This window comes from Nicotiana tomentosiformis, chromosome 7 (genome assembly GCF_000390325.3).
Source record: "Nicotiana tomentosiformis chromosome 7, ASM39032v3, whole genome shotgun sequence".
In the NCBI taxonomy this organism is placed as follows: domain Eukaryota; kingdom Viridiplantae; phylum Streptophyta; class Magnoliopsida; order Solanales; family Solanaceae; genus Nicotiana; species Nicotiana tomentosiformis.
The window spans coordinates 33,806,592-33,819,382 of record NC_090818.1 but is presented as its reverse complement, the minus strand read 5'-3'; positions in this window follow the sequence as shown (position 1 = coordinate 33,819,382).

Here is a 12,791-nt window from a genome sequence, read left to right as displayed (position 1 = left end):
CATAGGATATGTGATATTTAGACCATTTGTAGAATAATATTATCCGCAAACATGTTGTAACACTACAAATTTAATATTACAAATCGACACTTAAATAGCTTAGCAGTTAATAGTTTGTTGAATTTGTGTCAATTCATAGTCACATGAATTAAAGTGTAAATATTAATTAATTGAATGTTGAATATTACACCATATGCATGTTTATATCGTATTACTACGGCTAAGTTATATATCGATATTTGAGGGTGCATGTCACGACCCCAAAATCCCACCTTAGGTAGTCGTGATGGAACCTAGTCACTGGAACTTGATAAGCCTAACACATGCTGAGAATTAATAAAATTTAACTAACTTAACTGTAATTCATTAGTTAATAACTGAAACAATATAGCTGAACCAACATTAGTCATACAATCCCAAAACCGGTTGTACAAGTCATAAACTTACGTAAGAGTAACTAGGAATACCAAGTACATCATTGTTTCGAAATAATAGAAAATAGTGGAAATAAAAGACAACGTAAGGTGACTCCGGGACCCTGCGAACGTCAAGCAGGTATACCTTGAAGTCTCCGGCCATGCAGACATAAGTCTCAAAACCAACTCAATCAGAAGTACCTGGATCTGCACAAAAGAAGTGCAGAAGCGTAGCATGAGTATACCACAGCGGTACCCAGTAAGTATCAAGCCTAACCTTGGTAGAGTAGTGACGAGACCAAGTCAAAACACCTACTAGACATAGAAACTTGTGCAGAATATAACATACAGCTAACAATATAAGACTAACAGTGGAAGGATCACAAATTTACATCCCACAGTGAAAATAATGGAAGCACAATGGAAACAAGAAGTAAACAGGTAATAAAGCAACAACATAATTAGAATACATATGAAATATGAATGAACTTAAGTAAGGAAAACCAGTGAAAACTCAATTAATCAAATCGCTCCTAATGCACGAATTACAATAAGAATTACCCCGAGGTACCACTCCTCGTAATCACAAATCATGAGTCACAATTTTCAAATCTCACACATATGGCACCTCGTGTCCACAATAACAATCACTTTCGCACGACAAAGTCCTCGTGCTACCAGGTACATCGTATCCGTGTCAAATAACAATTAAAGTGATCGAGAAATATGTAATACGAGATAACCGTAATAATAATAGTCTGAAATAAAGTAAGACGTCAAATGAAATAATAAATTTATTTTAGAAATCAAATAAAGTGTAGTAAGAACAAGTTATACAAAATGGAGTATCAGATAGGTTTAGTTTAGAAACCAATAAAATAAGTAAAAATATCGTGTTTAAACAAAGTAAATACATCCGTTAAATTAACAAATTAATTATATGATTAGTTAAAAGTAAAATGTGATGAAAATTTTCAAATAAAGTAAACATCAAATAGGGTGATGAATATAATTTGAACACCCATTTAAAGTAGAAATGAGATAACCATTTAAAATAGTAAAGCCCCGAGTGAGATAATGAGTTTTATTTGAAAGTCACATAGGTAAAGCACATTAAGAATTCTTTTATTTAGAACTGCTAAATTACCAACAACTCAATTGAATATGAGATAATGACCTCATGCACGTAAATTCACCTTGACAGTCAATTTACCAAGAAATAATAGAGACACAAGTTGGCATGTTAAAGCGACACAATAAATCACGTAAAATGCATGATTCACCCAAGAAGTCAACATCGTTCCATTACTAGAATACCAGCAGTCAACCAAATACGATCAATTACAAGTGAAATGACCTATGAAACAACAATAACTATTCACCCGATAAATCGTTCCAACATAAAATGTACCATGAGAATCACAATCGGGAATAACTTTATTATCACAAATATCCACAACATATCAATCCATTGCGGCGTGCAACCCGATCCCACCTATAGCATATCATCCGTCCTTATCGCTCCATATCATATCTTTCCATATCATTTCAATACTGTTACAGCGTGCAACCCGATCCCTAAACAATAGGCATTTCACAAACAATTACAACCAACTACGGCGTATCACAAAATCAAATAGCAAGAAATGATAATTCATAAACAAAGACACGATTACCAAGAATCAATTAACAATTAAGGCATGTAACAGATAAAACATGAATTCAACAAGTAATTACAATTAACAATTAAAGCATATAAGATTGAACTTGACAATAAAAGATAAAACATGTACTAACAACTTCAAGTAAAGCACGTAAGAGCAAGCCTAACAACAAACGATATAACATGAAACGATAACTTCAATAAAATGTTTGAAAGAAGTCTAATGGTCTAAACTGGTCAAATACCACATATAAGCCCGTGTACACGCTCGTCACCTCGTGTACACGTCTTTCACATAATTTAAATAGTACCATCAATCCAAAACTTAAGGGGTAGTTTCCGCCACACAGTTAGACAAGATATTTATCTCAATTAGACCAAATCAATACTTAAAATAACTTTTGCTTCAAAATTCACCTCAGCTCAGCTCAAATCTAGCCAAAAATGACTTAATAATATCAAACAATGCAAGAAAAATCAATTCCAATTAATAAAGCTATGATCTTTACACCATTTTCAAAAACTCAACAAAAGTCAACCCCCGGCCCGCCCGATCAAAACCCGAGTCGAAGGGTAGGTCTCGACTACTCATAGCCCCACGAGTTCATATATATATATTTTTTTCAAATCTGAGTCCAATTCGACTCTCAAATCTTAAATTTTTATTTTTCAAAACATAGACAAAAATTCCCAAAATTTCTCTTAGATTCTCATGAATTTGATGTTAAATCTTGTATATAATCATGAAATATAATTGAAAATTGATTAAAATTACTTATCCAATAGTTTGGTATGAAAATCTATCCACAAAATCGCCTCCTACCGAATCTAGGGTTCAAAATATGGTAAAGTGAAGCTAAGTCCCGATATACTCAGCTATAAACAAGCTGCAGATATCGCATTTGCGACATGGGGTTCACAAATACGACTCCCACAAATGCGTACAAAGTGTCGCAAATGCTACCCCTGTTATACCCAGTGAAGATCGCATTTACGATCAAAAGCCTCGCAAATGCGAAGCAGCAGTAGTCGCAAAAATGACCCCAGCCATCGCAGAAACGAACAGCCGTAGAGTCGTAAATGCGACTCCAGTATTACATTTGCGATAACACCCCGTCCTCCCCTGGTTTGCAAAAGCGAGAAATTACTCGCAAATGCGGTGATCGCATTTGCGACCTTCTCATCGCAAATGCGATGGAACAAGTACCACCACACAAAAATTCTAACAAAATAATCCGAAACCAATCTGAAGCTCACCCGAACACTCAGGGCTTCAAACCAAATATCCAGACAAGTCTAAAAATATCATACGAACTCGCTCATATGATCAAAATACCTAAATAACATCTAGAACCACGAATCGGATACCAAAACGCATGAAAATCACAATGAACTTCAAGAACTTCTAAAATTGCAACCAAGCGTCCGAACTACATCAAACCAACTCCAAATGACACCAGATTTTGCACACAAGTTTCAAATGACAAAACGAACATATTCCAAGCTCCGAAACCAAAATTCGAACTCGATATCCTTAAAGTCAAACAATGGTCAAACTTAGGAAAATTCTAAACCTTTAAATTGTCAATTTTCGCTAATTAGTGCCGAAAACTTCTAGAAACATCCAAAGAAAATTCGGGCATACGTCCAAGTCCAAAATCGCCATCCGGGCCTACCGGAACCATCAAAATTCCGATCTGAGGTCTAATACACAAAAGTTAAACTTGGTTAACTCTTTCAACTTCAAGCTTCTCGAGTGAGAGTCATCCTTCTAAATCAATTTCGAACCACTCGAAAATAAAACTAACAATGCACGCAAGTCACAATACACCGTGTAAGGCTATTCATGACCTTAAATCGCCGAACTGAATGCAAATACTCAAAACGACCGATCGGGGCGTTATAATACAAATCTCCCATCTAAATGAGATTTGTTGAGAATAACAAAGATATTTTAATTTCTCTGAAGTAAATTACCGACACTTAATGATGCTCTTGCTACATTCTCGTCTTAACTTTATGTATAGACTACAATGCATAAACTAGATACTAACATTTGCTACATTTATTAAAACCTTATGTACTTGAAATGATAGGTTGGCTTTACGGCCAACATGTGATATTAAAACTGTCATTCGTTAGCATTTATCCTCAAAATTAAAATACAAGGAAAATAAAGAAAACATGTGATATGCTGCATATATAAAACACTTGCCGCATTTCAGGGCACATTCCAAGATGTCGCAAAGATTTTCATTCTTTTTCATGCTTGGCTTAACAAACAAAAAACAACTTTCCTTATTTCGTTTCAAATATCCAAGTATTAGCCCTATTGCGTGGAAAAATATCTACCCACATCTCGTATATGCATCAAATAAAGAAGCACGACGTATGTACTTTACATAAAGTTTCTAATTTACCCTAGTAATTAATAGTAGGGTTAATTTTACTTATGGTCATTGAACTATTTTTTAATTTTACTAAAGTCATTTAACTATTTTTTGTCACTTAAAAGTAACTAAACTTTATCATTATCACTTAAAAATCATTTTGCCTCAAACCCCTACCATAAATATGATATGACATTAAATTTTATGATAAAAATCCAAAAATAAATACCACACAAGCTAATATGGGTCATACCCATTTTAGATCCATTTATCATTTAATGTGATTTGATCCATAATCCAAATGGGTTTCGATAAAAAAAAAAAAATTAAGTTCCATATTAGTTTAAAATGATTATCTTATACTACAAAGTTTTGCTTTTTCTGTTACATAATGCACATTCATACTTATTCTATACTAAAATAATTTATGCTAGAAAATTCTTATTTTGTTTGTATGCCCCATCCGAGTCATTCATAGATTATTTTAGTATAGAATAATTATGAATGTGCATTATGTAACAAAAAAGGCAAAACTTTGTAGTATAGGATAATCATTTTAAACTAATGTGGAATTAATATTTTTTTTTATCGAAACTCATTTGGATTATGGATCAAATCACATTAAATGATAAATGGATCTAAAATGGGTATGACCCATATTAGCTTATGTGGCATTTATTTTTAGATTTTTATCATAAAATTTAATGCCATGTCATATTTATGGTAGGGATTTGAGACAAAATGACTTTTAAGTGACAATGATAAAGTTTAGTTACTTTTAAGTGACAAAAAATAGTTAAATGACTTTAGTGAAATTGAAAGATAGTTCAATGACAATCAGTGAAATTAACTCATTAATAGTACTATATACTGATAACGTGACCATTGTTTGGTGCATACGTCCAATTAGGTTTTATCATCGCAAAAATAATATTCTAAAGTAACAGGTTTTACCCTGAAGAATAAAATAAAACAACAAAAGCCAAAAAATATTTTTTTTCTAAAAAGAGTTCGAGTGATATTTACATCTTACGTCTTGTTTTCCTTTCGTTTACGTATCTCAGTAGGAATTTGGAACGGTTTCCGATTTCAAAGTTTTCTTCTCCCTTACCCGATTCGAAAAGATAAAAAGGAAGAAAAAAGCTTCTAAACCTTTGAAAGACAAAATTGCGTGCCGGGGCCCTTTCTTAGTGAACTTTTCAGTTGAGAAAAACAAATCTAAGGAAGATCCTCATTTCTGTTCAAACGTCTTTCACTTCATCATGAAATTTTGTGATTGCTAGAAATTATAGTGAGACAATCAATCAATCCTAATTAAGAGGGTAACATACGTCGCGGTTGTTAGATGTGTAAGGTGTAATCTCAATAAAAAATATATGATTTAAAATTTCAATTTCTTATAGTCACACATTTTAGGTGTGTCTCTTTCCTGAATCTTATGCGAAATATCTGGTGCACCGGCCTTCACTTCTTTGCTTGTAGTTACAATGCTATGTCATAGCTAGCTAGCCTATAAATCATAGTAAACCAAAAAAAAAGAAAAAACCATAGAAAAACGCTCACTCATTGATCAAAATTCAAAGCTAATTAAGGCAACCGCAAGTATAGAGAAATCATCAGCTTTTCCCATGTGACCACTTATTGCGTAACAGGTACACATAGGCCATTCTACCTTGTAACAACTTGCCACACTACACTGCTGACTAGGGAGTACCTTAGTAACGTTTTGACGATATTTGTTGAAGTGGAAAACAGAGAATTTGAAAGTATTATAAAAGAAAAAGAGTATTTGAATATTATATTTAGACACGAATTTCATCATTAGAAAAAAAAAGTTAAAGGTGAGAACTGTTATTATTTCACTTGAAGTATTTTTAAACAAGTTTTTTAAAATTTATTAGTATTAGAAATACTGAACTTTTTTCTTGATTTTGTTTAGGAGTTTTACAAGTGAATCTTCATACGCAGGTTTGTCTGTTTTGGATTTTTTTTTTCAACTGCGTATTTTTAGTTTCAATATTAAAGACAAAATTTAATTGTTATACACATATATCAACTTTTAGAGCTTATAACTTATGGAATTGATAGTTATATCTGATTATACAATAATCGCTTGCACCTTCTGTCTCAAATTATATGATTTATTTCCTATTTTGTGACGTCTCAGAACATGAGATGTCATTCAACTAATAGATATTAACCCACGTAAGTTTTAGAAGTTTCTAAACAAATACACTGATAATTGTGATAAAGTATTTTGACACGATACATAATTTCGGAACAGCATTGCCCAATAACGAAGTTTCTTTATAGAAAGGCCCAATGGGCCTATGGATCTTCATTTGGTTTAAACGAAACACATTTTGGTCCCCAGGAAGAAGAGACCAACTGTTCTCGGCATAGGTAGACAATTAAAGCATAAACTTTTGAAGAAACTAACATAGTAGTAACATATACATATTAAAAATTAAAAAAAACATCTCAAAACTAGTCTAGAAACTCATATCCTTCCTTTCTAAAATTTGTTTTCTAAAGTTTATATTCGAGACAATTTTCCAAACAAAAAAAGAAAAAGAATAGGCGGTGTTTACCCTTTAAATCGGATAACAATTAAATTTGTATGCGGTTTTAAGGATATGTGGTTTTATTCAATACAAATAATCAAGAATATTATATAAACGGTTTAAAAATAAAATAAACGATCAAACCAGTTGTAATGTTTTGGCCTAACCCAAAACTAGGTTGAACAGTAACCTCGTCCTCGATCAGACCATTGACTCGAGCCCAGTTGCGAATGAAGAAGAAAATAATAAAATAAAAACTTTAACAGTAGCTAGAAAGCGGAAAAATAAACTTGAATTACTTTGATTTGCGTGTTACAAAAGAAAAACTTCCCTTTATATAGTAAGAGAGTTTCATCCCTAGTAGAAGTTTAAAAAAGGTAAAAATTTTTATTTCTCATTAATTACTGATCTGTAACCAACATTGAGCGAGATCTATGCCGTGATATCCGGTTAGGTGCGAATATCACGGCCCTCTATCCGTCGTGTGTAACCGTTTACCGTATTTTTCGAGGTTTTAGAACTCGTTCTGGGTCCGGGGCGCATCGCTTTATCATGCCCGATGATGAGCACGCCGTTCACCTTTCATGGATCTCGATACGAAGGGCTCCCAGCCTAGATTTCAATCTCGTGCATCCATGATCTTCTTTCATTTTCTTCATCGAGAAATCGGGGTATGCATTACCCCGGATTTTACCCGTATACAGAAAGTCCCCTCATTTTTCGGAGAGTAGGTTTACCGAAATGATGAGAAACGATAGATGAACCCTGGTTTCTTCCTTCGTACGTTACAACTGAGATGACGGGTAAATCAAAACGTTCCATCAGTCGCGTTGTTCTGACTTCGGATAAGTGTCAGTTGTCACACCCCTTTTATGCCTCCCAAGATGATAATGTGTGTTATGGATGGTAGGTTAAAGAGTTTCTCCAATTAAAGTGACAAACTTGAATAGAGATTATTTTATTTACAGAGTCGCCACTTGGAATTAATTTTTTGGGTGTTCTAATTCACCTTTTATTTGAATCTCTAGTCCAAGGAAGATTTGACTCTATTATTATTGGTCTGCGAAAATAAAGTTCGGGTAAGAAATTCTGTTGGTCTGGGAGAAGGTGTAAGGCATTCCCCGAGTCCCGTGGTTCTAGCACGGTCGCTTTATTGACTTAAATTTGGCTTAAATTAATTTTGGACAAAACTATATTTTATATGATTTTTATGTTTTACCTATCCGCTTTTATTTCTTGATTATTAGAATTATTAAAAAAACAATGATTGGGATAACATTATATTTTCATAACTACGCTACTTAAGCGAGTGCGTGATCGAATAACAAAATTTATTAACTTATCATAATTGCACCTCGCAATCGAATCCGAAATCATGACAATCAATTATTTGCAGTACTTTTGAGAAATTATTACATTTGTGATTAAGAAAATTAGTTTTAGGAAATTATTAAATGCCACTATTGCGCTACGCTAGCGAATTCGCGATTAGAATAAGAGATTAATTAAATTAGGAAATAATTAAGATATAAAAATTATAGAATTAATTTACTAAATATTAAACACCACGCTACGCAAGCGAGTCCGTGAGTAAAAAAAAATAAAAGTGCGCCTACTAATTGTCTAGCGATACTGTTAATTATTTTTCCTAAATTAATTTTGAGATTATTGTGAATGTCATAGGTTATGAAAATTATTGTAGAGCAGCATGAATTAGATTAATTTTGGGAAAAGGTAAGCTAGCTTATGATGTTAATGGGCTTGGAAGATTAAATTTAATTGGCCCAACATTTCCAAGTCATTAAAATTCAACGGCCTACTTATACTATTCATCTAGATAACTTGTTATTTATTGAAATAACCTAGGCATTTAAACAAATACAATATTTAAATCATGGATCAACGTGACTTTCTTATCCATAATTATCTTTCTAGCAGATTCATGAAGAATATTTGAAATAACTCCAAATACTACAATAACTCAATGAATACTAATAGAAACATTATAATATTTATGGATCAAACGACACATGGAACAAAATATTCATTAACTAGTTAGAATCTAAAAGAAAAGGACAGAGAGAAATGGACTTTTTGTGAAGCCAAATTTGATTTTTCAATTGATTGAATAAAGAAAACTCCTTGAACAAAGTTGTACAGCAGAGACAAGACAACGTAAAAAAGCTTCAAAACTAAAACTCCAATAAACTGAGATCTATGCTAGTGAAATTCGAGCAAAATCCGGAACCAAAAACCTCGAACAAGACCTCGACTTCTTCATTTTAGAACCAAAATTCACAGGCAGTTCCTCTCTGTTTTCGGACGAAAATCAAAGACATGAAGAGAAGATAGCAGAATCGTTTCCTTCGTTTTTGTTTGTGAAAGAAGCTAAATTCCACAATTTGAGTAAGAAGAACAGAAAAACCTCCGTTTTGTTCTTAGTTCCCTCAACTCATTTTTTGCCGTTTTTATTTTCTATGTTTGTGTGCCTGTTTGCTGTTTGTTCCGGTTGAGTAAGGGAGATATGAGCTTGGGTGAGAGAATGAGATATTTGCTGGGGGGAGGGGGGTTTAAGGGTTATGCGGCTGGTTTCCAAAACCGGGGGAGGGTTCTGTGATCTTCTTCCTCCTTTTGAAGAAAGGAATTGGGCTGTTTTTAATGGGTAGGGAGAGTGGTATGGAGTTTATGGGTGGGAGACAAGCATGGGGGACAAGGTAAAGTGGAGAGGGGACAAAGTGTGGGGGAAAAAGCATGAGGGCAAGCATGGGGGACAAGAGAAAGTGGAGTGGGGACAAAGTGTGGGGGACAAAGAGTAGGGACATGCGTGGGAAGATGGGAGCGGAAAATATTCAAGCACGGTAAAATATTAGGTGCTCACAGCATGCCCCTCTTTGCTTGGAAACAATAAAAGTTTTCAGGCAAAGATAAAGTGAGCTGTGTGACTAAGTTTTGCCATATCGTTATTCAAAAGAGGAAGAAAATAAAAGAAAAAGGTGCAACCGAGTCCTGATTTTGGACAACCTACATATCCCGGGTTATAAGGGAATCATATCGCGTGTAGTTCAAGAAGAATGATGTAGTGATGAGTTCGAAAGTCGAGCTAGGTTCCGTCGAGGCTCCGGTCCGTGGCCCTGTTATTACATCAAAATCTAAAGGAACTAAACAAGCCTATCAACTATAAGTTATAAGATTCCTATCTATAAGTCTTTTGAAGCTTGATCTTGAGTTTTGAATGGTTCTTCATGCAGACTTTTGATTGGAGCCTTGATGCTTGCTAGCTACAGGTGCTAGTTCATTCTTCTTCAGCTTTTCGAATCAAGAGGGGACATGCAGAGCTTGTGACTTCAGCCACGTCTTGAGCAGTTCACATCTTTCATCTGCATTTTGGATTCACTTCTTTTTTCAGCAGTTTACATCTTTCATCTGCATTTTGGATTCACTTCTTTTTTTTATTTTTTTTTCTTTATTCTGGATTGAGACTCCTTCTTTTAATCATCTCGAACCCTGTACCTCGAGGTAAAACCTTCTCAGACAACAAAACAAACAAACGAACGAAATTTTTCTGCCCCAATTTTCACTAGAAAAACTTTTGTAAGTTATTATAACAAAATTCTAAACTACTTCTTTATTGAAAGCAAATAAAAAAAACAATAATGGTGTACCCTGAAAAGGTCATGATGATTTTGTTTTTTTTTATATTGTCCCAAAAGAATGTCTCAACTAAGGATTTATGTACCTTATGTTGGGAAAATGTGGTCAGAGAATGGGATACCCTATATTGGCAATGATACCAGGGAGTGGTGTATCCTGCATTTAAAATCAAATCAACTAGGGAGTGGTGTACCCTATATTGGAGAACAAAGCTAGGGATTGGTGTACTCTATACCGGTAAGGAGATCAGGGACTGGTGTACCCTATGCTGGTAAGGAAATATAATCAGGGGATTAGTGTACCCTGTATTACTGAGAAGAAAAATGTAAACAGAGGTTGGCACCCTATATTACTGAAAAGGAAATGTAACCAGGGGTTGGTGCCCTGTATTACTGAAAAGGAAATGTAACTAGGGGTTGGTGCCCTGTATTACTGAAGAAAATATAACCAGGGGTTGGCGCCCTGTATTACTGAAAAGGAAATGTAACCAGGGGTTAGCGCCCTGTATTACTGAAAAGGAAATGTAACCAGGGGTTGGCACCCTATATTACTGGAAAAGGAAATATAATCAGGGGTTGACGCCTTGTATTACTGAAAAAATGCTGAATCCCCGGGGCGAAAAGGGTCTACCTAGGTTAAACTACGAAAAGCAAACCTGGGCGAAGTGTACTTCTACTCGGAATATGAGCTGTATCCCCATAGGCAAAAAGTTTCTACCCGGGTTAAACTACATAAAATAACATGAGCGAAGAGTACTTCTACCCGGAACTATGAGCTGGATCCCCTAGGCGAAAAAGGTTCTACTTGGGTTAAACTACGTAAAACAACCTGAGCGAAGAGTACTTCTACCCGGAACTATGAGCTGGATCCCCCTAGGTGAAAATATTCTACCTGGGTTAAGCTTCGTAAAACAGCCTGGGCGAAAAGTACTTCTACCCGGAACTACGATCAAGATCCCCCTAGGCGAAAAGGTTCTACCTGGGTTAAGCTAGAAAAACCAATCCTGGGCGAATAGTACTTCTACCCGAAAACTATGAGCTGGATCCCCTTAGGCGAAAAGGTTCTACCTGGGTTAAGCTACAAAAAATAGCCTGGGCGAAGAGCACTTCTACCTAGAACTATGAGCTGCATCCCCTAGGCAAAAAAGGTTCTACTTGAGTTAAGCTACTGTAAAATAACCTGGGCGAAGAGTACTTCTACCCGGACCTATGAGCTGGATCCCCCTAGGCGAAAAAGGTTCTACCTAGGTTAAGCTACTTAAAATAGCCTGGGCGAAAAGTACTTCTACCCGGAACTATGAGCTGGATCCCCGTAGGCGAAAAGGTTCTACCTGGGTTAAGCTACAAAAACCAATCCTGGGCGAATAGTACTTCTACCCGAAAACTATGAGCTGGATCCCCCTAGGCGAAAAGGTTCTACCTGGGTTAAGCTACGAAAAATAGCCTGGGAGAAGAGCACTTCTACCTGGAACTATGAGCTGCATCCCCCTAGGCGAAAAGGTTCTCAATGGGTTAAGCTACGAAAATGAGAGGTATGGACAGTAGTGATGCATGCTGAAGATTTTAAGGAGCTTACATTTGGTGACATTCGTCCTTTGAGAACCGCCATTCTACACTGCTTTGTTCCTGCTTCAAACAAAGAAAATTTGTGAGTTTTTAAAGTGGTGGTCGGTTTGTGGCCTTGATGCACTGAGGAGTTTGAGTTCACGGACACCCTGTTGTCGAAGAACTGATTCTATCAGAGTGGTACCGAGATGCTCGGATACTTTGTATCATTTTCTGGAGACTTTGTCTTTTTGACGTCTCCCCTGGCTGTTTCATACCCGGATGTCCACGGTACCGTTAACCCTTGTATCTAAGGCAAAGCAATTTTTCTTTAAAATCAAACTTAGTTGTCTTGCACTCAGAACCAATTTGTGTCTGTAGAGCTTATCAACCTTTACCATGAAGCAAGTCTTGCTTAGGCGACCTTTTTAGTTTCTTTGAGACACTTTGTCCGCCTTATCAAAAGATATCACAGATGGATTCCTGCCTTCGTCAATGCCGTATATGCTCCAAATTATGCTCGATATTACGGGAAAACTGTAGACAATTTTGCAGCCATTTTT